Source organism: Salminus brasiliensis, chromosome 2 (assembly GCF_030463535.1).
Source record: "Salminus brasiliensis chromosome 2, fSalBra1.hap2, whole genome shotgun sequence".
In the NCBI taxonomy this organism is placed as follows: Eukaryota; Metazoa; Chordata; class Actinopteri; order Characiformes; family Bryconidae; genus Salminus; species Salminus brasiliensis.
Window position 1 is genome coordinate 49,264,920 of NC_132879.1, and position 25,181 is coordinate 49,290,100.

Consider the following 25,181-nt stretch of genomic DNA (forward strand, 5'->3'; position numbering starts at 1 on the left):
TTGGTTGTGGTGATACTTTTTTTAAGTGGTTGCTCAGTTTAGATTTAGGGGGGCAAGATTAAATAAACAACATATCAGTGATGTAGCAGCAGCGAAGCATCTGAATACATTCAGTATAATATCAATAGTCTTTCATATTAGCAGCAATACAATTAGTTTAGAATCTGCTGAATTAAGTTGTGAATTAGTGCCTGAGTTCAGATCTGTAGATGCCTGAGAAATCACTGATCAGTTCACTGGTCTTATACTATAGTGTTACATGATTGTTTTGTTGTCTCATGTGGTTGCCAAACAGTTGGTTGGGTGTCATCGTTACGAATAAGAATAAGAATGCACCCCTTTCATTCCGATGGAAAAAATCCTTAATAAACTGTTGCTATGCAGAAATTAAACTACCAAAAAGCTGAATATAAGCCAGAATCACACAATCAGACCAAACAATCTGGAGTTGGAAGGGTTTTGATAATTATAAAATTGCATAAGCAATATACATTTAATAGGAAGATTCATAATGAGCAACTACTGTGAAAAGGATCATCAAGCTGCTCACTGTCCATCTGATCACTCAAGGCTGTCTGCTGTAATACACCTGATAAACTGCCTATCATAAAAAGTGTATGTTATATAGTGGGAACATATATTTGAACAATTTGTGATGTCATCACAAATAGCATCCAGTAAAGGCATGCTGTACTGAGTCCAGTAATCTCATATTTTTGTCTCCATGTTGAACATGTTTATGAGATGATGATGCATTTTTTAGTTAATTTTATTGATTCATCAAAAGCAAACATACAGAAAAGTTTCTTATTCTCTCTGCTTGTTGTTTAGGCAGTGTGAAATTGGCAAATGGTGGCAGTCACTGTGCTGGAAGAGTGGAGGTTTTTCATAGAGGGCAGTGGATAACAGTGTGTGCTGATGGCTGGGATATGAGAGATGCTGCAGTGGTGTGTAGAGAGCTGGGTTGCGGAGAGGCTGTAGATGCACTGAGTGGTGCTCACTTTGGATCAGGATCAGGACCAATCTGGATGGATGAGGTGGACTGTAGTGGATCAGAGTCTACACTGAAACATTGTAGATCAAGAGGAATGGGTAAACAGTACTGTGATAATGGTGAAGATGCTGGAGTCATATGTTCAGGTAAAGTGCACACAGTCATCACATCCTAAATAAGAATCTGTATTAACATAAGCATTAACAGTTTCTTCACACCAGATTCATTTTAATTAATACTTTAATAGTAATTAGGCTGAAACACCAGTGGTTCTCAAATGAAAGTACATGAGAGACTTTCTACTAAAGAAAAAGCTGTACAGTATTATAATGTAATCAATTGAAATAGCTTCAAACATTGGTTGATAAAAAGGGGCAGACTGGCTAACAAAACCATCCATTGACTCACATGTTTGAGATTGAGAGTAGCTGAGAACTACTTACTCTCTCTCCCTCCCTATCTCTTTCTTTCTCTCTCCCTCCTTCTCTTAAACCAGAGTAAATAGGAATAATAAACCAGAGAAATACAGATCAGAGAAACGATCGGAAATCGTTGGCAATACAGGTATTTAAGCACATTTTAGCACAGGGGATAATAAAGCATAGCTAAGTGTCATTAATCATTTTGGGTGATGACGATCATAGTAATGATTGGGTGACAGAGTAAAGGTGCACGTATTTGTCACTGTACTGTAAATGTGTCCTCCGCAACACACACACACGGCGGTGGGCGGCCAACTCCAGCACCCGGGGAGCAGAGAGGGTAAAGGGCTCAACAGTGGCAGCTTGCCGAGCCCGGGAATCGAACCCACAACCATGTTATTGAGATCCCAGCGCTCTAACCACTGAGCCACCACTGCCCCTAATAATAAAAGTGTCCTCCAGTCCTCCAGAAGTGAGGGACTGTCGAAAAATGTAGTGTGAGGAATCAACAAAGGCAGGTGCGAGACCCGAAAGAATGACAGTGACTATCATGTAATATCATGAAAATCATATAAACACAACAACGGGGTACACTTGTTCAGAAATCAAACATACACTTTTATTATTTTTTACCAAATGGACTAGCTTCCCAGAGAGGGAGTAAGCCTAGTCCTAGTCTATATCTTTATTCGTAAGTATCTTCATCAACTATGTTTCCAATCATAATTATTATACTATACTATACTATATTATATTATTAATAATAGTTTAAATCAAATTTAAATACACACACAGGTCACAGAAAGTCCAGACTCACTGATGGTTTCCACCTGTGCTCTGGGAGAGTAGAAGTGCTTCATGGAGAAACCTGGGGAACGGTGTGTGATGCTGACTTTGACCAGCAGGATGCAGAGGTTGTGTGCCGAGAGCTGGGCTGTGGGCTTCCTGTGGAGGTGCTGGGAGCAGCTACTTTTGGCAGAGGGGAGGGGCAGGTGTGGTCAGAGGAGCTTCAGTGTAGAGGCAATGAATCTGACATTACTCTCTGTCCAACATCATTTTCACTCAAACACAACTGTTCCCATGACAGTGATGTGGGACTTGTGTGTGCTGGTACAGTATGAATATTTAAATGTTTCTGGTTCTAAACTTTACTAAATGTTGCCACTTCTTTTCACATTTTCAAAAAGAAAATAATTAAAATAATAAAAAAAAAAATGTTTATTCAGGTCACACTCAGACTCATCTGATGAACGGCTTAGACTCCTGTTCTGGTCGAGTGGAGCTCCAGTACCTCAGTGAGTGGGGCACAGTGTGTGATGTAAGCTGGGATATGAGAGCTGCCAGTGTCCTCTGTGGTCAGCTGAAGTGTGGGAGTGCTGTGGCTGTGTTGGGGTCAGACTGGTTTGGGGAGGGGAGTGGCCGGATCTGGGCTGATGTGTTTGATTGTCAGGGGAACGAAACACACCTGTCAAAATGTCCCATTTCATCATGGAGTCGAACTGCATGCTCTCATAAACAGGATGTTGGAGTCGTCTGCAGTGGTGAGTTCTTAAAAATTGTGTACTTCATTTTAGAGTAATATATTTGCATTTTAAGCAGATACTCTTATCCAGAGCAGCTTACAAATGTGCTTCTCTTCAGCTAGTGTGAATTAGTTAGATTCCAAAGATACCTCTAGGCATACATCCTAACAAGTTTAGAATTATGCATGTCTAGAACAAATGATGTACAATACTCATCAGCATCATCCATAGACTATGCTGTGCCTGAATTTGAAAGGATTCAGTGTAAGATATAAATGCAATCATGAGCCTTTGATAAGTGCAAGATTAGTGCTAACTTAGGTGCTATTGAAAGAGATGGTTCTTCAGCTGACATTTGTAGGCAGCAAGTGACTGTTCCAAGGGAAGTTTGTTTCACCATCATGGTGTCAGGAGAGATGCTTGTATTTTATATATCTTGTTGTTGGGTCAAACATTTACATTTACGGCATTTAGCAGACGCTCTTATCCAGAGCGACTTACAAGGTTACTGGTATTACAAAGGAGGGTCAGTGTAGTGTTAGGAGTCTTGCCCAAGGACTCTTATTGGTGTAGCGCAGCATAGTCACCCGGACTGGGAATCAAACCCCAGTCTCCCACATGGCGTGTGTGTGACAGGTAGTGGTGTTATCTGTTGCGCCACACCAACCATTACATATCTTGTTGTTGGTAAATGAAGCTTAAAGGGCTCTTGGTACAAAATGGGTTTTGATAATTGCCACAAGGTAGAGGGGCTGGTCCATTTTTGGCTTGTAGGTCAGGGTTTTAAATATGATGCAGGAGCTATAGGAAGCTAAATAGGAAGATTGAAGACAAGTTTTGCCGCTGCATTATGGACCAGTTGTAAGGGCATGGCATATGTAGGTTGTCTAGCCACTAGGGAAATGCAGTAGTCAAGCCTAATCTTCCTATTCTAAAAATGGTGAGGACAGACATGACCTGATGACAAGGAACTGTTCCTTGATGAAATGAAAGAGGAGAAAGGGGCAATTACCTGGAACAGCGTGGATAGAATGGGTTTTGCAGATTGGGGGTTGGATTTTTAGATTTATATGGCAGTTTCCAGATGGAATCAAGATGTGACAGGGTGGTTGTGATAGTTGAAGCAAGAAGTAAAGGGGTGGGGGGGTAGGGGGTTGCAGTTTGCAGTGAGTGGTGGAAGAAACTGCAGAGAATGTAAAGGAGGTAGAGAGTGAAGGATAAAAAGATAAAAAGAAATAATCAAAATCAAAAGGAGTTACTGAGACAACAATATTTCTATGCTCTATGCATTGAAGGTGAAATCAAAGGATGATGGCAGTGGAAAAAAGCAGGATGACTGCAGTTTTTGGTGGAAGATTAGTCTCAGTTATTTAAATTTGTGATACGTGGGGTAGATGGGATTAGTGGTATTGTGGTACCAACATAATTTTAGTAAATAATTGTGCAACTCCTTGCCCCATATTTAAACAAAAAAATATTATACTTTAGTTCATTGATAGTTCTTCCATTCAGGTTCTTAATATTTAGGTTAAGTGATGGTTTTCCTCTTCAGGTTCATCCCTGGCATTTCATGAGGGGCGAGTGCGGTTGTCTGGAGGGATGGAGTGTGAGGGGGAGGTGGAGGTGTACTTCAGGCAGGACTGGAGGAGAGTTCTGCTGGACTCCTGGAGTGAGTCTGAGGCCTCTGTGGTCTGCAGACAGCTGGGCTGTGGCACTGTGCTTAACATCTCCAATTCCTCTTCATCCAGTTCTGAACACAGCTACGTGTGTGTGAAGGGTTTCAACTGTTCTGGGAGTGAAGCTCATCTGGTGAACTGCAGCAGTGCACAAGCAGTCAACTGCAGCTCCAGAGAACAGCTATACATCACCTGCTGTGGTACAAATTCCTAATTTTCCTTATAATAATAATAAAAAAAAATAATAAAATAAAATAAAATAAAATATATATATATATATATTAATGAAATATATTAATTTATGTGTGGGTGTAGGTAAGTTTAACCGAGTGCACAGCTCCATCAGGCTAGTTGGTTCTGGGGGAGACTGTGCAGGAAGGCTGGAGGTTTTCCACAGTGGCTCATGGGGGACAGTGAGTGATGAATTGTGGGATATTAAGGATGCACAGGTGGTCTGCAGACAGATGCAGTGTGGAGTGGCCCTCGGTGCTCCGGTACCAGCCCGGTTTGGAGATGGGATTGGACCCATATGGCTGAAAAAGATGGAGTGTGAGGGGAACGAGACGTCTCTGTGGAACTGCAGATATCAGCTGTGTGGAGAGGGAGAATGTGGACACAAGCATGATGTAGGAGTCGTGTGCTCAGGTAAAGTGTTAAAGTGACTGCTGTCGTTCTTTCATCTTGTCGTTCACCAACCATTAACAGTGACCGCAAATGTTTAACATATATATATATATATATATATATATATATATATATATATATATATATACACACACACACACGGACAAAATATTTGGTACCCCTTAGTCCCTCGGTTAATGAAAGAAAAACCCACAATGGTCACAAAAATAACTTGAATCTGAAACTTATTAAACGGGCCTGGGCAAAAATGATAGTACCCTTAACCTAATATTTTGTTGCACAACCTTATGAGGCAATAACTGCCATCAACTGTTTCCTGTACCTGTCAAAGAGACTTCTGCACCTCTCAGCAGGTATTTTGGCCCACTACTGATTAGCAAACTGCTCCAGTTGTCTCAGGTTTGAAGGGTGCCTTTTCCTGATGACATGTTTCAGCTCCTTCCAAAGATGCTCAATGGGATTCAGGTCAGGGCTCATAGAAGGCCACTTCAGAATAGTCCAATGTTTTCCTCTTAGCCATTCTTTTGTTGCAAGACCTATGACCTGTGACTGAGACCAAGCTTTCTGACACTGGGCAGCACATTTATCTGTTGAATCCCTAGATAGATTTCATTGTACCCTGCACAGATTCAAGACACCCTGTGCCAGATGCAGCAAAGCAGCCCCAGAACATGACAGAGCCTCCTCCATGTTTCACAGTGGGGACAGTGTTCTTTTCTTGAGCTGATGTGCTTTGGCAAAAAGTTCAAAAGTTTTGTCGCATCTGTCCATAGGACAGCTTTGGGGCTTGTCAACATGTAGTTTGGCAAATTCCAGTCTGGCTTTTTTATAAATTTGTTTTCAACAATGGTGTCCTTGGTCGTCTCCCATGAAGTCCACTTTGGCTCAAACAACGACAAATGGTGTGATCTGACACTGATGTTTCTTGAGCTTAAAGTTCATCTTTAATCTCTTTAAATGTTTTTCTGGGCTCTTTTGTTACCATTTGTATTGTCCATCTCTTTGATTTGTCATCAATTTTCCTTCTGCGGCCACATCCAGGGAGGTTACAGTCCCATGGATCTTAAATTTCTGAATAATATGTGCAACTGTAGTCACAGGAACATCAGGCTGCTTGGAGATGGTCTTACATCCTTTACCTTTAACATGCTTGTCTATAATTTTCTTTTTAATCTCCTGAGATAACTCTTTCCTTCGTTTCCTCTGGTTCATATTGAGTGTGATACACACCATGTCACCAAACAGCACAGTGACTATCTGTAGCCCTATATACAGGTGCTGGTCATAAAATTAGAATATCATGAAAAAGTTTATTTATTTCAGCAATTCCATTAAAAAAGTGAAACTTGTATATTATTTTCATTCATTACACACAGACTGATATATTTCAAGTGTTTATTTCTTTTAATTTTGATAGTTATAACTGACAACTAATGAAACCACAAATTCAGTATCTCAGAAAGTTAGAATATTACTTAAGACCAATACAAAAAAATAATTTTTAGAAATGTTGGGCAAATTAAAAGTATGAACATAAAAATTATGAGCATGTACAGCACTCAATACTTAGTTGGGTCTCCTTTAGCCTGGATTACTGCAGCAATGCGGCGTGGCATATACTCGATCAGTCTGTGGCACTGCTCAGGTGTTATGAGAGCCCAGGTTGCTCTGATAGGGTCTCTCAGCTCTTCTGCATTGTTGGGTCTGGCGTATCGCATCTTCCTCTTCACATAGATTTTCTATGGGGTTAAGGTCAGGCGAGTTTGCTGGCCAATTAAGAACAGGGATATTATGGTCCTTAAACCAGGTACTGGTAGCTTTGGCACTGTGTGCAGGTACCAAGTCCTGTTGGAAAATGAAATCTGCATCTCCATACAGTTGGTTTCACTTTTTGAATGGAAATAAATAAAATAAATAAATAAATCAACTTTTTCCTGATATTCTTATTTTATGACCAGCACCTGTATAGGCCCCACTGACTGATTACAAGGTTGTAGACACCTGTGATGCTAATTAGTGGACACATCTTGATTTAACATGTCTGTTTATTATTCAGGGGTACTATTATTTTTGTACAGGCCTGTTTGTTCATTTTCAGAATTATTACTTATTACTTGTTATTACTTTTGTCAGATTCGAGTTATTTCTAAGACCATTGTGAGTTTTTCTTTCAATAACTGAGGTGTACCAACAAATTTGTCCATATGTGTATATATAATGTACTACTAGAAATATATTGCAACACTTTACTTCAAAATAAAGTATTTTTTTCTCCCTCCAGAGTTTAAAGAGATCAGACTCACTGAGGGCTGTGAGGGGAATCTGGAGGTGTTCTACAATGGAACCTGGGGGAATGTGTGTGTGAATGGGATGAGTCAAGACACAGCCAGTTTGATCTGTCGAGAGCTGAACTGTGGAAGAACTGGGAGTGAGAAGGCTACTAAAGCAAGAGTGGAATCAGCTCCTAACTGGCTGGATGATGTGAAATGTAGGAAACATGACTCCACTCTGTTTAACTGCCCATCCACCCCCTGGGGACAGAACCAATGTGATAATAACAATGAGGTGGCTCAGATTATCTGCTCAGGTAGGCAGGTTTAATGTATCGCAATTAGTAAAATTAATTAATTAACTAGCACAAAATAATCTGACTGTTAGACTATTTAAAGAGACTAATTAAAGAGTTTGATTTGTTCACAGCATCCCAAAGCTGGTCACAGACTCAACAGACATGCTCTTCATCTCTCTACCAGAAATGGTGTTCAAGTAAGGCTCCTCATTTCATTAATCTCTTGAAAAGAGAATTAATGACATCTTTCTGAAGATGTTTAAAATTGTTCTTTCCTAAGTAAACGGCAAAACAGTTTATTTCTTTTCAGTCTACACTGACCACTTAATTTTGAACAACAAAATTTTAAATACGTAAGCATACCACTAGTAACAATGTTAGAGTGCATCAAAAAAATGACAGTGACAGTGTACATCATTAGGTTGTGACAGTGACTGTACACTGACTAAATACTGTGCTATTTTCATTCAAATTGCGTTTGATATTGCTGTATGTTTAAACCAGAAAAAGTGAACACCTATAGAAACTTAATTTCTCACCTAGGAACATGAAGGCTTAAATCTTTGGTAGGAGTGATAGAAGTGACAAGATATTTACATATTAAGCACATTTGCATAGGCTAAGTTTGTTGTTACACCCCTACATATTGTGTATTTTCATTGTGTGTTTTGGTGAATAGTTATATGAGTGGGTAGTTATAAGAGTTTGGACAATATATTGTATTTCTATTTGGTGTTTGATATATTTCTTTATATTGTACTATCCAGAGAGATTTTGAGACTATCTTTGTGTGTGATTTAGAATATCTTCCTCTCAGGCTAAATGTAAAAGAGGGAAGCTGTTCTGGGAGGCTGGAGGTCTATCATAATGCTGGGTGGGGGTCTGTCTGTGATGATTTGTGGGACATCAGGGATGCTCAGGTAGTCTGCAGGCAGCTTGGTTGTGGGCCGGCGCTGAGTGCTAATGGGAGTGCTACCTTTGATGCTGGTGGAGGAGCTATCTGGCTGAACAGAGTAAAGTGTAGAGGGAATGAGATTCACCTGTGGGACTGTCCTCATTCCCTGAAGAACCACACTGACTGCTCCCACAGGGCTGGAGTCACCTGTGCAGGTCAGTGGAGCCGTCTGACTCCAGTATAAACACTTAAACTACAGTTAATAAAATGCAAGAAGAAAAATTTAAAATACATTGATCACAGTGTTTCTGTATTTACAGACATGGTTGGGCCTACAAGTACAACACCCCTGGCAACAAACACCACCTCCATGACCACATGTACTTTTTGTCTCATTTTTAAAAAATGTTTCTGAATAGATTGTTCAGCTCTATACAGTTTCAGTTCTGTGTTTTTTCCAGTGGGTCAGACAGCAAAGAAACTAACCACTCTTACACCAGTGTCTCTCCTGGTGCTGGGAACGGTGCTCCTCCTGGCCTTATTGCTTCTGGTTGTGCTGTTTAACAGAGTGTTCAGGAGAGGTAGGGAGATTCAGAGGTCATCTACAATCCACTTTCTGTACATTCTTTAAACATCATCAGTCCTTCAGTCTGTCATCAGTCTTCTCTTCTACTGAACTGACTCCATGTTTCTCTCTGTCTCTCTCACAGTGCTCTCTAAGAGGAAGCAGAAGACTCTGCCTGAGGACATCTATGAGGAGATCGACCCCAGATACATCACCAACAGAAATTACTCGTGTCAAATAGGTGAGGAATGCATGTGACAAATTGAGTAAAATGACAAAATGTGAAAAACAAATCCAGGAAATCAAATTGTAGGATTTTTAAAGAATTTATTTGTAAATTATGTGTATATATAGCATTACCAACATTTTTGTCCATGCCTGTTTAATGAGTTTACTTTTAAAAATAATTCTGGTTCAAAATCAATGTAGGATTTACATTTGTTCATTTTCATAGAATTTTTATTTATTATTACTTTTGTCAGATTCAAGTTGTTCTGTGACCATTGTGGGTTTTTCTTTCATTAACCAAGGGGGAACCAACAATTTTGTCCATGTGTGTATACTCGTTGACTCAAATGAAGATGATATAGCAGTTGCATACCTTTTGTGCATTTCTCTTATTTTGTTTTTCTATTTTCTTCCCAAACTGGACATCTAATCCTATTTGTGTTGTTGACTTGACACTTGACATTGAGTATCAATAAATTACCCATCCTTTAGCAAGATAATATCATTGACATGACATGCAAATATTACCATTCCAATTTTCTTTGTTGGGGTTCTGCCTGCAAGATATTGCTCTGGGTGGCAGACCTATATCCACAACTGATCTCAAGAATGAACATTATCATTGATAATTTAATGAGCTTTCTCTCTGCACTCTGACAGAAGATGTGTCAGATAACTATGATGATGCTGTTCCCACTGAACCAAACTCCACCATTAAGACCAGTATGGTTTTATTCATGTAGTGAAATCATTTCAAACTTCTACAGTCTGAATCTTTCTTATTCTTATAACTGATCTTCTCATGTTGCTGCAGTGGACACACCAGAGGACTATGATGATGTCATCACTGCTGAACAGGATGCAGGAGGGGTTAAAGGTGAGTGGCTGATTGTGCGTTCACTGCTACATTACAGATGTGTGGAGGGTGGATTCAGTGATTTAAATGAAATGCACAGGAAATCTGAAGAAAATATGTTTACATTATCCATGTCACATGATAAAGAATCAGCATCCTCATTATTTTAATGTGGGTAAGAAGAGCATTGTTAGAACAAGTGCAGTTTTTATCTACTAAGTCAAATGTATATAATATATAAATATTATATATATTATACAAATTTATATTGTATACATTTTTAGAATTATATTTATATCATAAAAAATGTTGGACAAGCAAACTTTGGTTTGAGCCCCAAGGCCACTTCACACACATGGATCATCATAGTATTATGGTATTTATTTATCAATAGTGGAATAAATATGCTGAAAAATATGCAGTTTGATCTTAATATGTGTATTTCTGTGAAACACAATCTTAGATGCCTTCTAAATTACTAAGAGTTCCACTTTAATTTTATAGATTATAATGATGTGGAAGAGGAGCCTCAGACAGAGATAAGTCATGTGACTGAGAGACCACACCCACTGTCCTTCTTCAGAGAATTACGTTAAAACCAACATATAATTTCATCATGGATCACATTTCATACATACAGGCTAATTATAGCTTTACACATTTATTTAATTTTTTACTTTCATGAAAATATTTTGAATCTTTTCAATTAATTAGATAATGTCATTAGCTAATTTTAATTAGAAAGATTTTTACAAGAAAATGATACTGATGGGTTTGTGGTGCTTAATTGTTTTTTTCTGGTTTTGACCCACTGCCTTAAATTCTGACCTGCATTGCACCTGTGTGACCTGCACCTGTATTGTACTTGCCTGCCTGTATCCTGATCTCTGCCTGTCCTGATGATGAGTGTTGCTATAGCCCTAATAAAGTCTCTCTGCACATGCACCTTCAACTTGTGCCTCTTGAGGTAGTTCATCTTGTCTACTAGGGACATGTTTTCATTGCCACTAACTGCAACACAAACCCAAAGCATTATCAGTCCACCCCATTCTTAACAGCTGTGTGTTATAAATTCAGCCAAAAAAGCTCTGTTTAAACATCAGTTCTCAGGACAGGAGTAGGTTTTTTTTAGAAGTGCTTTTAAAATATCTGAAGCCGAACTGTGGTGAAGACACAGAGAAGGTTCACTTTTGATGACTCTTCTAATATGGTCACATTTATTCTGTATTTCTTCATGGTACAATAGTGCACCATCACTACAGAGTCTCCAGAGTATTAATCTTCTCGAAGTGTTTTGCAATCAAACAGTGTTTTTAATTTTTCTTTCTAGTATTCTTGTCAGTAGTTCTCTCAGAAGGTTTTCTTTGTCTTTCAGGTCTCTACGTTGGCCTCCACCATTCCTGTTACCAGCTGTTTTTTAAATAACATTACCATCTGAGGGTGTGGCTATCTAGAAAATACTATGTCCTGCTTTGAGGGCATTAAAGATCATTAAAGATAATTGTTATTGTTTAGAGGAGCCCATGCAGATGGTTGAGACAAGGTTTAAGTTTATTTATAAAGTTAGAATCATCTGGCTTTTTCTAAGCAATTATTTTTAGAAGCCATCTTGCCTAAAATGTTGAAAGGGATGTTTCATCTCTGACTTTATGGATTTTGGAGATTATTTCATCTTCTACTCACTTAACTATTTTCCATTTAACAGAAATTGGGACCAGGGATGGCCAGACCTGCATGTCACTGTACTTGGTGGTATCACCCCAGTGACAAGCAAGGTACCATAGCTTGGTTCCTTTTTCTGAAAGTGCAGTTATTTTAAACACTGTAAATTACTTTGTTAATATTATTTTATGCTATTTGTCCACTTTTTAAAAACAGTGTTCTGATAAACATGTCCTGATGAATATTAAATAAATATGATGGAGGCAGTTTCACATTTCATTTGGTTTCATTTGATTTCTTTGTTTATTTGAAAAATATTGACAAATATCACAGATAATAGACAAATCCCCAAACCTGTACAATGCAGACAATGCAAGAGAACCATGATCAAGAGAAAATATTACATGCCATGACGGGACACCATGAGCAAAAACACATATTTAGGTATAAGGTATAAGGTGCTTCAAATGTTTCTTTAGGCTTGATCATAATTTATTATTATTATTATTATTATTATTATTATTATTATTATTATTTAACTATTATCTTAATGGTGTCAAATAAAATCTATGTAAAAATTTCCTAGACATGGCCTATAAGAATTCCTGATTCTCCAGCTCAAGATCCTTAGGCCAGACTGAATGGTGTGTGAGGGAAGTTAATGACTGCTAAATCACATTGCTATTTTCTTTAGACTAATACTGTGCTCTAAATCTACTCTTTCATTTTTGGAACAAAAAAGTACTTGACTAGAATATGCAGGGTTTTTTCTTTCTGTATATTTTGTTGGTTAGGGAACAGAAATATAATTAAGAGTTAGCATGGCAGTATGCTTTTTGTCAATCTGAATAATAAATAAAACAGTGCAGTTTAGTAAGTTCAACTTTATGTTGTTTAACAGTTACACTAATGGAGTTTTTAATTGTGCACAATAACCTCTGTTACATGTTACAATTGAATAATGAATAAAGTAATAAGGTTATACCACATACTAAATATTGTAAATGAGAAAAATGCCATATGTAAATACTACATATACAATGCCTATATAAATCAAAGTGAGTTTAGAAGGACAGGGGGAGTCAGAGCACTCCAAGCAATCAAGTTTTATTTAAACATCAGAATTTCTGTTAAAAACAAACAAACAAACAAACAAACAAACAAACAAACAAACAAACAAACAAACAAACAAACAAACAAAAAACTATAGATGAAAGGATGATTTTTACAGCAATTCCCCACACAAATCCCCCAAACAAGAATTGAACGAAACTTAGAGACTACAAAAAACTTATACTTGCCAAAAGGGGTGTCACTAAGTAATATTAAATTCAATACAATTCAAAATGTATTTATGTAGCGCCTTTCACAACAAATCTGCCTTAGGTCGACCCTAAGTACAAACAAATAACAATACTATACAGATAGATAATGAAGAGATAATGCATAACTGTGCATCATTTTTGATGTTTTAAAGCTTTATCTTTATTTTAAAAAAGTATTTTCTTTGACTTCTTGTCTTTTGGAAACCAGGTCATTTTTACTTGCTTGATTTTTAACAGATCTTTTTTAAACTTGCCTGCCTTTGTATAAAACCAGCAAATGTCTGTTATGCCAGTTTGTGTATGATAAAATGACATAAAAAATGAGGAATTACATTATTATACATTATCCTGAAAGTAAATATAACAAATACAAGATTGTATGTGTGTATGAGGTACTTATCAGTGTATGGATCAGCTCTCTGCAGGTGCAGCATTAAAGCTGGAGTGTTTCCTCTCTCTAAAGTCAGTCTCCTGTATGTTGATGAGTTTCCTACCACACTGCCGGTGTCTCCCCCCTCACACACACACACACACTCCTCTAGAGAGGGAGGTGGGGTTGTGTTGATCAGCGCTGACGCTCTTTTGATAAATATGGAGAAAGAAAAAAATGCCTCCTCTGATTTGTCACTGAAAATGTTTGATGGTTTCCTCTCCTCTTTCTAATAAGGTCATAGTGAGTGTGATTGGCAGCTGTGGGGTCTCTCTCTCTCTCTCTCTCTCTCTCTCTCTCTCTCTCATTCTCTCTCTCTCTCTCTCTCTCTCTCTCTCTCAGTGTCTTCAGTCTCTCTGGGGGAGTGGAGGTGAAGCTTGTTCTGCTGCTGAGTTGAACGGAGTGTGTGCAGGTCAGAGGGAGATGGACAGCTGTGTGCTTCTCATTCTTCTGTCCTCCATAATCACACTCTCCACAGCTGGTAAGTGAACTCTCACCATTAAATAATCAAAATAATCTAAAACATTTCTCTCTCTTTAGTTTAAATTAAATGGTTTTGTTAAAGTTTTATAATAATAATAAATAGTTAGCAAATCATATATTAAAACAAAATATGTTAAAAGGATATAGCAGTAGTTGAGAATGCAAAGTGAAGATGGATTAACACAAGGACAATAAGTAATTTCTATTTCTGTGTTTTGGCGTTCATTTGTTTCACTGTGTCACAAAATGTCGATTACACATTGAACTGTAGCAGCAACTTCTTTCAGATTCTTTTCATGTATTTACAGCATAACACGGTTTATAGTACAGTTTTTTTTCTTTCTACAGTGCTGATTAAATGATTATGTTTAGCACAGCAAAACATTTAAGCCTGTCTGACAGACTCTCCTGAAAATGTTCCTGTACTTCATTTATGTCAGAACAAAAGTCAGTCTCTTCACCTAACTTTAATCTACTCAAATTTAAATGATGGATGATGTGTGCATCATTTCCACATTATAACATAATGCTGATAATTATTGTAAATCAATTATCAGCTGATATTAATAACTAATATTATTATATCTTTCTATTAAATACATTTCATCAAGACTATGAGTGCCAAAAGAGTGATTGTGTTGTATGCAACTCTTTGCCCCATTTCAATAATTTTGAATGGTTCAACGTAAACAAAGCACTGTATTTTTTGTTCTAGTTAAAAAACGTTTTCTGTGTTTGTGACATAAAATTGAAAATAAATTTAATACAGTAATATTACAATTAGCAACTACTATGGGAAACAAAACTCCTCACTGCTCATCTGATCACTCCAGACATGTTCTCACTAACTAAGAATTGGGCAGTAGGACAAATTCCTAAAAATGTTCTGTAATAGGTTTTGCATAGTGAAAACTACAATCACTTTCTGACTATTTGACAGCATGTGTCTTTGTAAAATACTTTGTATTTGTATTTTAATCAACCACATTTCGCACACTATGCTAAATATATATTCTCTCTTTCTTTCTCTCTCTCTCTCTCTCTCTCTCTCTCTCTCTCTCTCTCTCTCTCTCTCTCTGTTGGTGTATAGGCAGTGTAAGGTTGGTGGATGGTGGCAGTCGCTGTGCTGGAAGGGTAGAGGTTCTTCATAATGGAACATGGGCAACAGTGTGTGATGATGGCTGGGATATGATAGATGCTACAGTGGTGTGTAGAGAGCTGGGTTGTGGAGAGGCTGTAGATGCACTGAAAGCTTCTCATTTTGGACCAGGATCGGGATCAATTTGGATGGATGAGGTAGAATGTACTGGATCAGAGTCTACACTTAAACACTGTAGATCAAGAGCAATGGGTGAACATTGTAATCATGGTGAAGATGCTGGAGTCATATGTTCGGGTATAGTGCACTCTAAATCTTACCATTTTATTCACAAAAGATTCATTTTAAACTAATATTCAGGTGTAAATGGGATTGGATGACTTAAATCTTTTTTCAGAACCAGTGGTTTTGTGATAATAGTATCTGTTACTCACACTCAACATTAAATCAAGCCTGTCTGACAGACTCTCCTGAAAATGTTCCTGTACTTCATTTATGTCAGAACAAAAGTCAGTCTCTTCACCTAACTTTAATCCAATCAAATTTAAATGATGGATGATTTGTGCATCATTTCCACATTATAACATAATGCTGATAATTACTATAAATCAATTATCAGCTGATATTAATAACTAATATTATTATTATTATAATATTATTATTATTATCTTTCTCAAAAAACATAAGGTTCTGAGTATGTATCGTAGACATTTCAGTATACTGACACTTTTACCTACACTATATACTTCATACCCCAAAAAGAGCACTTGGGATGCACCCTATATCTCCATTTACACAGTTTTACTGTCAACCAAATGTAATTAAGAATTTTTTTTTCACAAAGTTTTTTCCACATAACATATATAATGTATGCAATTGAGTGAAAAAACAAAACTAACACTTATGCTGTATCAGGTATCTTGTTCAGGTTTTTACAAATCTACTATTTCTTTGCTATGCACAGTAATTAATGTTATTCCAACGCAGGTTACATGTCCAGACTTACTAACGGTCCACACCTGTGCTCTGGGAGAGTAGAGGTTCTTCACAATAAGACCTGGGTCACAGTGTGTGATGCTGACTTTGACCAGCAGGATGCAGAGGTTATGTGTCGAGAGCTGGGCTGTGGGCTTCCTGTGGAGGTGCTGGGAGCAGCTGCTTTTGGCAGAGGGGAGGGTCAGGTGTGGTCAGAGGACCTTCAGTGTAGAGGCACCGAATCTCAGATTCACTTCTGTCCAACATCATCTTCACTCAAACAAAACTGCTCCCATGACAGTGATGTGGGACTGGTGTGTGCTGGTACAGTATGAATATTTAAAGGTTTCATTAAAAAATAAATTAAAAATTTTAGTAAACTTTGCCATTGCTAGTTACATTTTCGGAAACAAAATGGTTCATTCAATCTATGTTTATTTCTGTAACATGATGTTTTTTTCAGGTCACACTCAGGCTCGGTTGATGAACAGCTCAGACTCCTGTTCTGGTCGAATAGAGCTCCAGTACCTCAGTGATTGGGGCACAGTGTGTGATGTAAGCTGGGATATGAGAGCTGCCAGTGTCCTCTGTGGTCAGCTGAAGTGTGGGAGTGCTGTGGCTGTTTTGGGGTCAGACTGGTTTGGGGAGGGGAGTGGCCGGATCTGGGCTGATGTGTTTGATTGTCAGGGAAACGAAACACACCTGTCAAAATGTCCCATTTCATCATGGAGTCGAACTGCATGCTCTCATAAACAGGATGTTGGAGTCATCTGCAGTGGTAAGATCTAGAAGAGAAATATGTAAGTCTATTGTACCCACAATCAAATAAAAAATATTCTAGTTAAGTGAGAGTTTTGCTTTTCAGGTTCCTTTCTGGCGTTTCATGAGGGGCGAGTTCAGTTGTCTGGAAGGATGGAGTGTGAGGGGGAGGTGGAGGTGTACTTCAGGCAGGACTGGAGGAGAGTTCTGCTGGACTCCTGGAGTGAGTCTGAGGGCTCTGTGGTCTGCAGACAGCTGGACTGTGGTTCTGTGCTCAACATCTCCAGCTCCTCTCCATCAAGTTCTGAACACAGCTCCATGTGTGTGATGGGTTTCAACTGTTCTGGGAGTGAAGCTCATCTGGGGAACTGCAGCAGTGCACAAGCAGTCAACTGCAGCTCCAGAGAACAGCTGTACATCTCCTGCTCTGGTAGGAGTTTGAAAAAGTTAAATATAACCTTAATCCTTACAATATAGATAAACCATTGAAGAAGTAAGTCCATATTTATTTCATATTTAGAGGATCAATGAACAACATGCTATTCTTAACCTAAAACATCTGTAACGTGTCAATAATGTAAACCAGTTCTGTGCATGTGATTTACTGTGTGATTGTATGTGAGTGTGTGTTTAGGTAAGTTTACTCGAGTCCACAGCTCTATCAGACTGATTGGTTCTGGGGGAGACTGTGCAGGAAGGCTGGAGGTTTTCCACAGCGGCTCATGGGGGACAGTGAGTGACGACTTGTGGGATATTGAGGATGCGCAGGTGGTCTGCAGAGAGCTGCAGTGTGGAGTGGCCCTCAGTGCTCTGGTACCAGCCCAGTTTGGAGCTGGAACTGGATCCATATGGCTGAATGAGGTGGAGTGTGAGGGGAATGAGACGTCTCTGTGGAACTGCAGATATCAGCTGTGTGGAGAGGGAGAATGTGGACACAAGGATGATGTAGGAGTCGTGTGCTCAGGTGAAGTGACATTAATGAAGGGAACATTTTTTAAGTCAAGCAAAGTTTTTTTTTACTTTCTTGAAGAAAGAAAAGAAATTACAAGCATTTAGACGTTAATGAACAAACACTTTCTTCAACATCAGAATGTTTTATGTGCATCTAAACACTATGTAGTCAGTATACAGTGACATGCAAAGGTTTAGGCACTCCAGGTCAGAATTTCTGTTGTCACTCGCTAAGCACCTCTTGCTTGTTAACTTCTAGTAAGCTGCTAAGTAAAAAAAAAAAAAAACATACATCTAGAACTAAAGAAACTTCCTTCATGAAAACCTGCTAGCTTCTCCTGATTTGTAGGCATCAACTATTTTTTTTAGCTATGAAGCTGCATAGAAGATCTCATGGCTCCTAATTGTTAGTACATCATTTTAGGAGTCCTAGTGTGCTTCATGGTATTTATTAAGCTTTACAAATTGGCATCACTAGGTCTTTTATCACAATCATTGTAAACCAGCCAACACCTTAACAAATTCATTAAAAGTAATCTGAGATGCCAGAACACTTTCTTCCTCTCTAAATTGTATGAAATTGACTAAACAGGATTAAACAGGATTAAAACGTGCAAGATCATTTCATCTTTAACTTTATGCCTTTTGAAAACCAATCTTCTACTCAACTAACTATTCACAGTATCAGTTATTTTGACCAGGGGCGCCCAAGCTCTTGCATGCCACTATAATTCTTTCTTCTCCCACCAGAGTTTAAAGAGATCAGACTCACTGAGGGCTGTGCAGGGAATTTGGAAGTGTTCTACAATGGAACCTGGGGGAATGTGTGTGTAAATGGGATGACTGAAGAAACAGTGAGTCTGATCTGTCGAGAGCTGAACTGTGGAAGACCTGTCAGTGATTCCTGGAGCAAAGCAAGAGTGGAATCAGCTCCTAACTGGCTGGATGAAGTAAAATGTAGGAAACATGACTCCACTCTGTTTCACTGTCCATCCTCCCCCTGGAAACAGAATACATGTGATAATAACAATGAAGTGGCTCAGATTACCTGCTTAGGTAGGGCAGCTTGTAGTGGTTATGTGATTTTCTTTATCCTCCTGAGACCTGGACTTTTGCTTTGTGTGCATTTGGGATTAGTAGGACCTAACAAGTATAAAAACTAAACTTAGTTTTTGTGCAGGAAGTCATTTTTGCAAAAAACAATGTCCTCATATGACACCAAAGGGTCAAAGTTGAAAAAAATAACATATTACATTAAATTAACATATCATAACGTATCATGGTGCAGAGAAGCAGAAATTTAATGTCCCCATATGAGAATGCAGGGTCTCATAAGGTTAAAGAAAATATGAATGTGCAGGCTGTGTCTGTAATTTACATGTGTTTATAATAAACCGGCTTCAAAACTAAGTACTCAAATATAAAACACAAATCTTTAAATGTAAAAAGATTATTACTGAATCAATCAATGATTGATTTTTTTACATTCAAAGGAGAGGAAATTCGTGATGTGTTAAGAGGCCATCTAAAATGCTCTTCATCTTCCCATTACAGACAGTGTTCAAGTAAGTACACTTGCAAGGAGACATACAGTCTGAATTTGACAAGCATTAATAACAGGTGTTAGAGGTGTAACTTCTCCTACAGATATTTGTGACAGTATTACAGGTTTTCTTAGTTGATTTGGAACATTTCTCACATCATGATTTACATTGGCATCACAAGAAGTGCATTCTCAAAACAGCGCAAACGGCAAAACTCAATAATATACCTGCAAAAGCACACACCTCGCTCAGAATTCTTTGTTTTTGCCTCAAAAGTAAATATTGTCAATTAATTGTCAGTGCCATCAGAATGTCTAGTCTGTGTGTCACTGCCTATGAACAAGGCAGTCAAAATTCTTAGTCATGTTGTCAGGGCAACAGGGTACACTGTAAATATGTTCTGAAGGAAACTAGCTAAGCTCTTAATTACAAGATCACTGCACATTATGAGGCTTATCTGAGAGCTGTTTGACCATTAGTTGATCTAAATCTTTACAAATTCCTTTTCTTAACTTAAAGCCAAGATTTCCCTAGGATCAAATCAATTTAGGATAAATTACCAAAATTTGCCAAAAAAGTTTCATAGAAATGTACAAATTATGCCTGAGAGATTAAAACAACATACTTAACATTTGTGCATGTAATGACCTAGGCAATGACCTAAAGTCTAAATGTTTTGGAGGGTAAGACAATTTAACAGACAATCTGTTGAACACCTTTTAATAAACATGACATAATCAATTGAAAATGGAAAAAACTGCTGACAATTGTACATGACCATTTGCATGAATGTACAAAAGCATTTGCAAAATGTGAAACAAAAAATGCAAAAAGCTATTATGATGTGCACAGAGATGTGGAAATTGAATGAACAGTTTTGAGAATTTCAATTCTGATCTGAGAAATGAACCAAAATAAACTGAAAGAAAACTGTAAACATTAATGATTACTAATTCAGTACATTTTCCTTTTTGTTACAATAGTCTGCACTGCATATCTTTACTGTACAGTGTTGAATAACTAAAATCATTTTGATGAATCACAATCTGAATCTTCTCTTGTGTGGGATGTAGAGCGCCTTCCTCTGAGGCTGAGGGGGAGAAAAGGAAGTTGCTCTGGGAGGCTAGAGGTGTATCATAATGCTGAGTGGGGGTCCGTCTGTGATGATCTGTGGGACTTTAGGGATGCTCAGGTGGTCTGCAGGCAGCTGGGCTGTGGGCTGGCACTGAGCGCTGATGGTGGTGGTAGTGCTGGTGGAAGGACTATCTGGCTAAACAGAGTGAAGTGTAGAGGGAATGAGATTAACCTGTGGGACTGTCCACATTCCCTGAAGAACCACACTGAATGCTCCTACAATGCTGGAGTCACCTGTGCAGGTCAGAGGAGTCTGTTGGATCATGGAGTTTCTGATTCATAATAACATTTTGACCTCAGTATCTATAATATGAAATATGTTGATTAATATTGCTTTGTCATATTTTATACTTAAATTGTAAGCTACCAGCTCAGATTGTCCAGTTCATATTATGTAAATGTAAATGTTTTTTTATTTTTCAATTTTATTTATTTGTTTATTTTTATTTATGTTTTGTCAATTGTTAATTTTTGTTCTGTATTTACAGGTATATTTTCTTTTATGACAACTACACCTATAACAACCACCACCACCACAGGTAATGTTTTTTGTCTCTAAGCTTTTTTCTAAATGTTTCTGAATGGATTGTTTAGATCTGCCCAGTTTCAGTTCTGTGTTTTTATTTCCAGCTGTTCCAACAGTGAAGAGAAGAAACCCTCCTCCACAATCTCCTCCACCAGCTGTTCCCTACATCTATCCAGTATCTCTCCTGGTTCTGGGAACGGTGCTCTTCCTGGCCTTAGTGCTTCTGGTTGTGCTGTTTAACCAGAACAGAGTGTTCAGGAGAGGTAGGGAGATTCAGAGATCATCTACAATCCACTTTCTGTACATTCTCTAAACATCATCAGTCCTTCAGTCTGTCATCAGTCTTCTCTTCTACTGAACTGACTCCATGTTTCTCTCTCTCTCACAGTGCTCTCTAAGAGAAGACACAATACTGTGGAGGACGTCTATGAGGAGATTAATCCCCTATACATCACAAAAAGCAATAACCTAACTCAAAGAGGTGAGTGATATATGGAGCATTATGGAGTTTTATTGCTTAAAAAGTGTAGTTTGTTTAGTCTTTTCTTTATTTTAAAGTAAATTTTAATAAGACAAAGTTCAGTTAAATCAGTATTAGGTGCATTAGATTAAGTGTGTAGAATGGGAATGTGACTGATTAAATGAGTGACTGGGGGACTGACTGAGATACAGAGTGAGTTAGGCAATGGGAAACTGAGTGGCTAGGATAAGAGTAATGGAAAAAAGAAAGTCCTGAGCAGTCATCTTGAACAGAATGAATGAACTAGGGTCTAACAGACAGGCGGTTGGATTATAATGCATGAGAAGCTATAGTACATCTTGTACACATCTTGTTGACCTTGTCAATAAAGTCTATCTACTGGCTAGTGTGAAATTACTTCCCATAATCACCCTGATTCACACTGATTAAAGCACTCAGAGGCTTGTAGGAGTTTCTGCATTCTAAACATGTTTCATGACTGTTCTGATCTCTTCTAACAGCAAGTATCGTCTCTGAAGATTATGAGAACATGGGTAAGGAGCTTCTCTCAGTCAAGATCGCAGCACGTTTGTGTCAAACTCCATTCTACAAATGTTACAATCACTATTTTGGAACAATCAATTGTTTTTAAACAGTTGGGACAGGAACATTTACAGTACACCCAGTATTAAAATAAGCACATATATTTAGTCTCTTTAGTCTGATCAGGTGGTGCCTAATATAATTCTTCTAGCAACATGTTCTGCTATTTGTTATTGTTAAGGTGAAATTAACAATATTGTCAAAGAAACAAAGAAAGTCTCTTCTTTATTCTTTTGTTTAAAGATTCATCTTTTCCTTACATGATTTTTTCTAGAAAAGTCTCTGACTGGAGTAAAGGCAGAATATTATGACGATGTCATCACCAGTGGCCTGAGTAAGTTTCTTTATTAATGAATCTCCTGATTTACTCTGCATGTTAACCTACAGTGTAAAATGGTTAAAAAGGACAGTGTGCTTTTATTTGATTTAGGTGATGCAGCAGAAGAGGACACAACAGGGATCTATGATCAAGTCATTGCTGTTGGACAAATCCTTGATGGTGAAACACTGTGTTTCTTGTTTTAGTAGAAATTAATTTGGCAGTGGGGAACTCCTAGGAGGCAAAGCAAAATGATTAAGATCTTATAGAAGGTCAATGAGATATTGTCAAATCAAGATTTTCTTTCCCTGATGATATCTTGGTAAAAGTGAGCATTTCTGTTGGTTAGGCCAGCTGGATAGAAGGCCTTACATATCAATGTAACAACCAGCATTAATAGAAAATAACAGTGAAATGTGCTTCAAATGGGTGTGGTCAATCTTGTGAAAAGGAAGTGTCACTCTAGACCTTTTGGAAATCCTAGATATATCACAAACATAATGATTTCAAGTATGTGAGTTTGGTCCTAGACGTATTCATTGTTTTCACTTTAATTTGTTTTTCAAAAAAATAATAACTATGATGATGCTGTTACCACTGAACCAAACCAACATTTATTTATGTAGAGAAATTGTCTAAAACTGTAGCAATAACACAAAAAAAATGTCTTGTGAAAGGTTTGTTTCTTATACTTCGTCTTATTATTATTATTATTATTATTATTATTATTATTATTATATTATTATATTATATTATTATTGATCTTCTTTTCTTGGTGCAGTGGGCGCACCAGACTATGATGATGTCATCATTGCTGAACCTAATGTATTGGGCGTAAAAGGTGAGTGCCATCTATGGTGTACGATGAAAATCCAAGTGTCTTCATTGTTTTGATGTGGAGTAGAATGCTACTCCTTTGTAACAAATGCGTTCTTCATTCATGTGTAAAAGGTGCAGGCATGTTACATCCTCACTATTTTTTTTGTTTGTTTCTAATATTGTTTAACATAATAGAGATGTCATTTAGTGTACTAAACCCACATAGTCTTTCAGTTTATGTTATTAAGTTGTATGTAGTGTAATATTCTTTTCATTTAAAAAAGTTACAGATTGTGATGGTGTAATGGAGAAACCTCAGAGATGAATAGAGATGAACTATGTGACTGAGAGACCACACCCAGTGTCTTTCCACAGGAAATGACCTTCAAACCTCTTTAGATGCAAGACATTTAAAAAGAAAAGTTTTTTTTTTTAGATAATCATTTAAACATTATTGTGGTGAATAACACACAGGTTAGCACTGCTATGTTTTCTATTTGAGTAACTGTCAAATTTCTCAAATGAATCCGAATCAGATTCAAAACCGCCTGGTACAATACATTAAAAATGAACTGAAGAAAAAAAAATGTGGTTCCAAATGTAACAGTATCAGTAAAGCAATGTTGACATAAAAAACTGAGAGAAAAAGCATCAATATGCAGTTTTAGTGTTTGACAAAAACTACAAGGAGTTCGTTGCTAATTATTAAACAAAAGCTTTAAACATTTTTATTACAATTTAAGTATATTAAGTATTTAAAGGTTGCAGATTTTTAAATCATCACAGTGCAGCAGAATAATATCTCTTCTTAGTCTGTTTTTTGTTGTTGATAGACTGAGCCTTGATTAAAGTTGTTATAAACTACTCTGTATAAAACTCTGTATTAATGCACTCTAAACTCCTTATACAGAAAGTTACATTCATCTGAACGATGTGGCGCTTTTCAATGTGTTGATCAATTACACACAAAGTATAAAGGTACACAACCTTTATACTGTGAGTCTAAAGATGAGTCTGAAGTTAAAGAGGATCAGATAATGCAGGGACTATAACTGAGAGGACACTGAATTCTCAGATCACAAAAAAGGAATTGATTATTTTACAGTGTGTTAACATTTTCTGACATTTATAAAACAATTATAAAACGATTTATTTTCTTTTAAGTCATTTCTTCAAATAAATCAGATAAAGGCACATCGGGACTCTGTACTCATTTTAGTTTTTTTTCCTACTTTTTTATTTTCTATAATTATCTATTATTCCACTATTGATATAGATTACTCACTAGTACTGTTTCTGACCTAAAGTAAATGCTATAACAGTATTAGATGACGGTCGATTTCAAAGACTGGTATTATTGATGTTAAAGTTTAGCTAAGTAGTTCAGCAGTTCTGATTTCAAATTAGGCCGAGGCCACAAGAGCGCAGCACTGATTGGTTTGATAAATCCCATCCTATTCCCTATTTACTCATGAAAGAAGTGCAGCCATACCCTTAACATAATTCCCCTACCTAATATTGAGTAGGTCCCACTTGTGAAAAAAGTAACTTATTAAATGTCATTATGATTTTTGCAACATGTTAAAATAAGCAAATACACAGTGATTATGTTTTAGAGTGTGCAGAAGTGTGATCTCGGTGAAGGATGTGAACCCCTTTTTTGTAATAATGCCCCCCCCTCCCTCCTGGCCTCAGTACATTTTACACATGGACAAGCCA

The 25,181-nt window shown here is 37.5% G+C and overlaps 1 pseudogene; it reads left to right on the plus strand.

Moving 5' to 3' along the window:
* Positions 1-849: 849 nt before the first annotated feature.
* Positions 850-24,300, plus strand: LOC140549710 (scavenger receptor cysteine-rich type 1 protein M130-like; annotated as a pseudogene).
* The last annotated feature ends 881 nt before the right edge of the window (positions 24,301-25,181 follow it).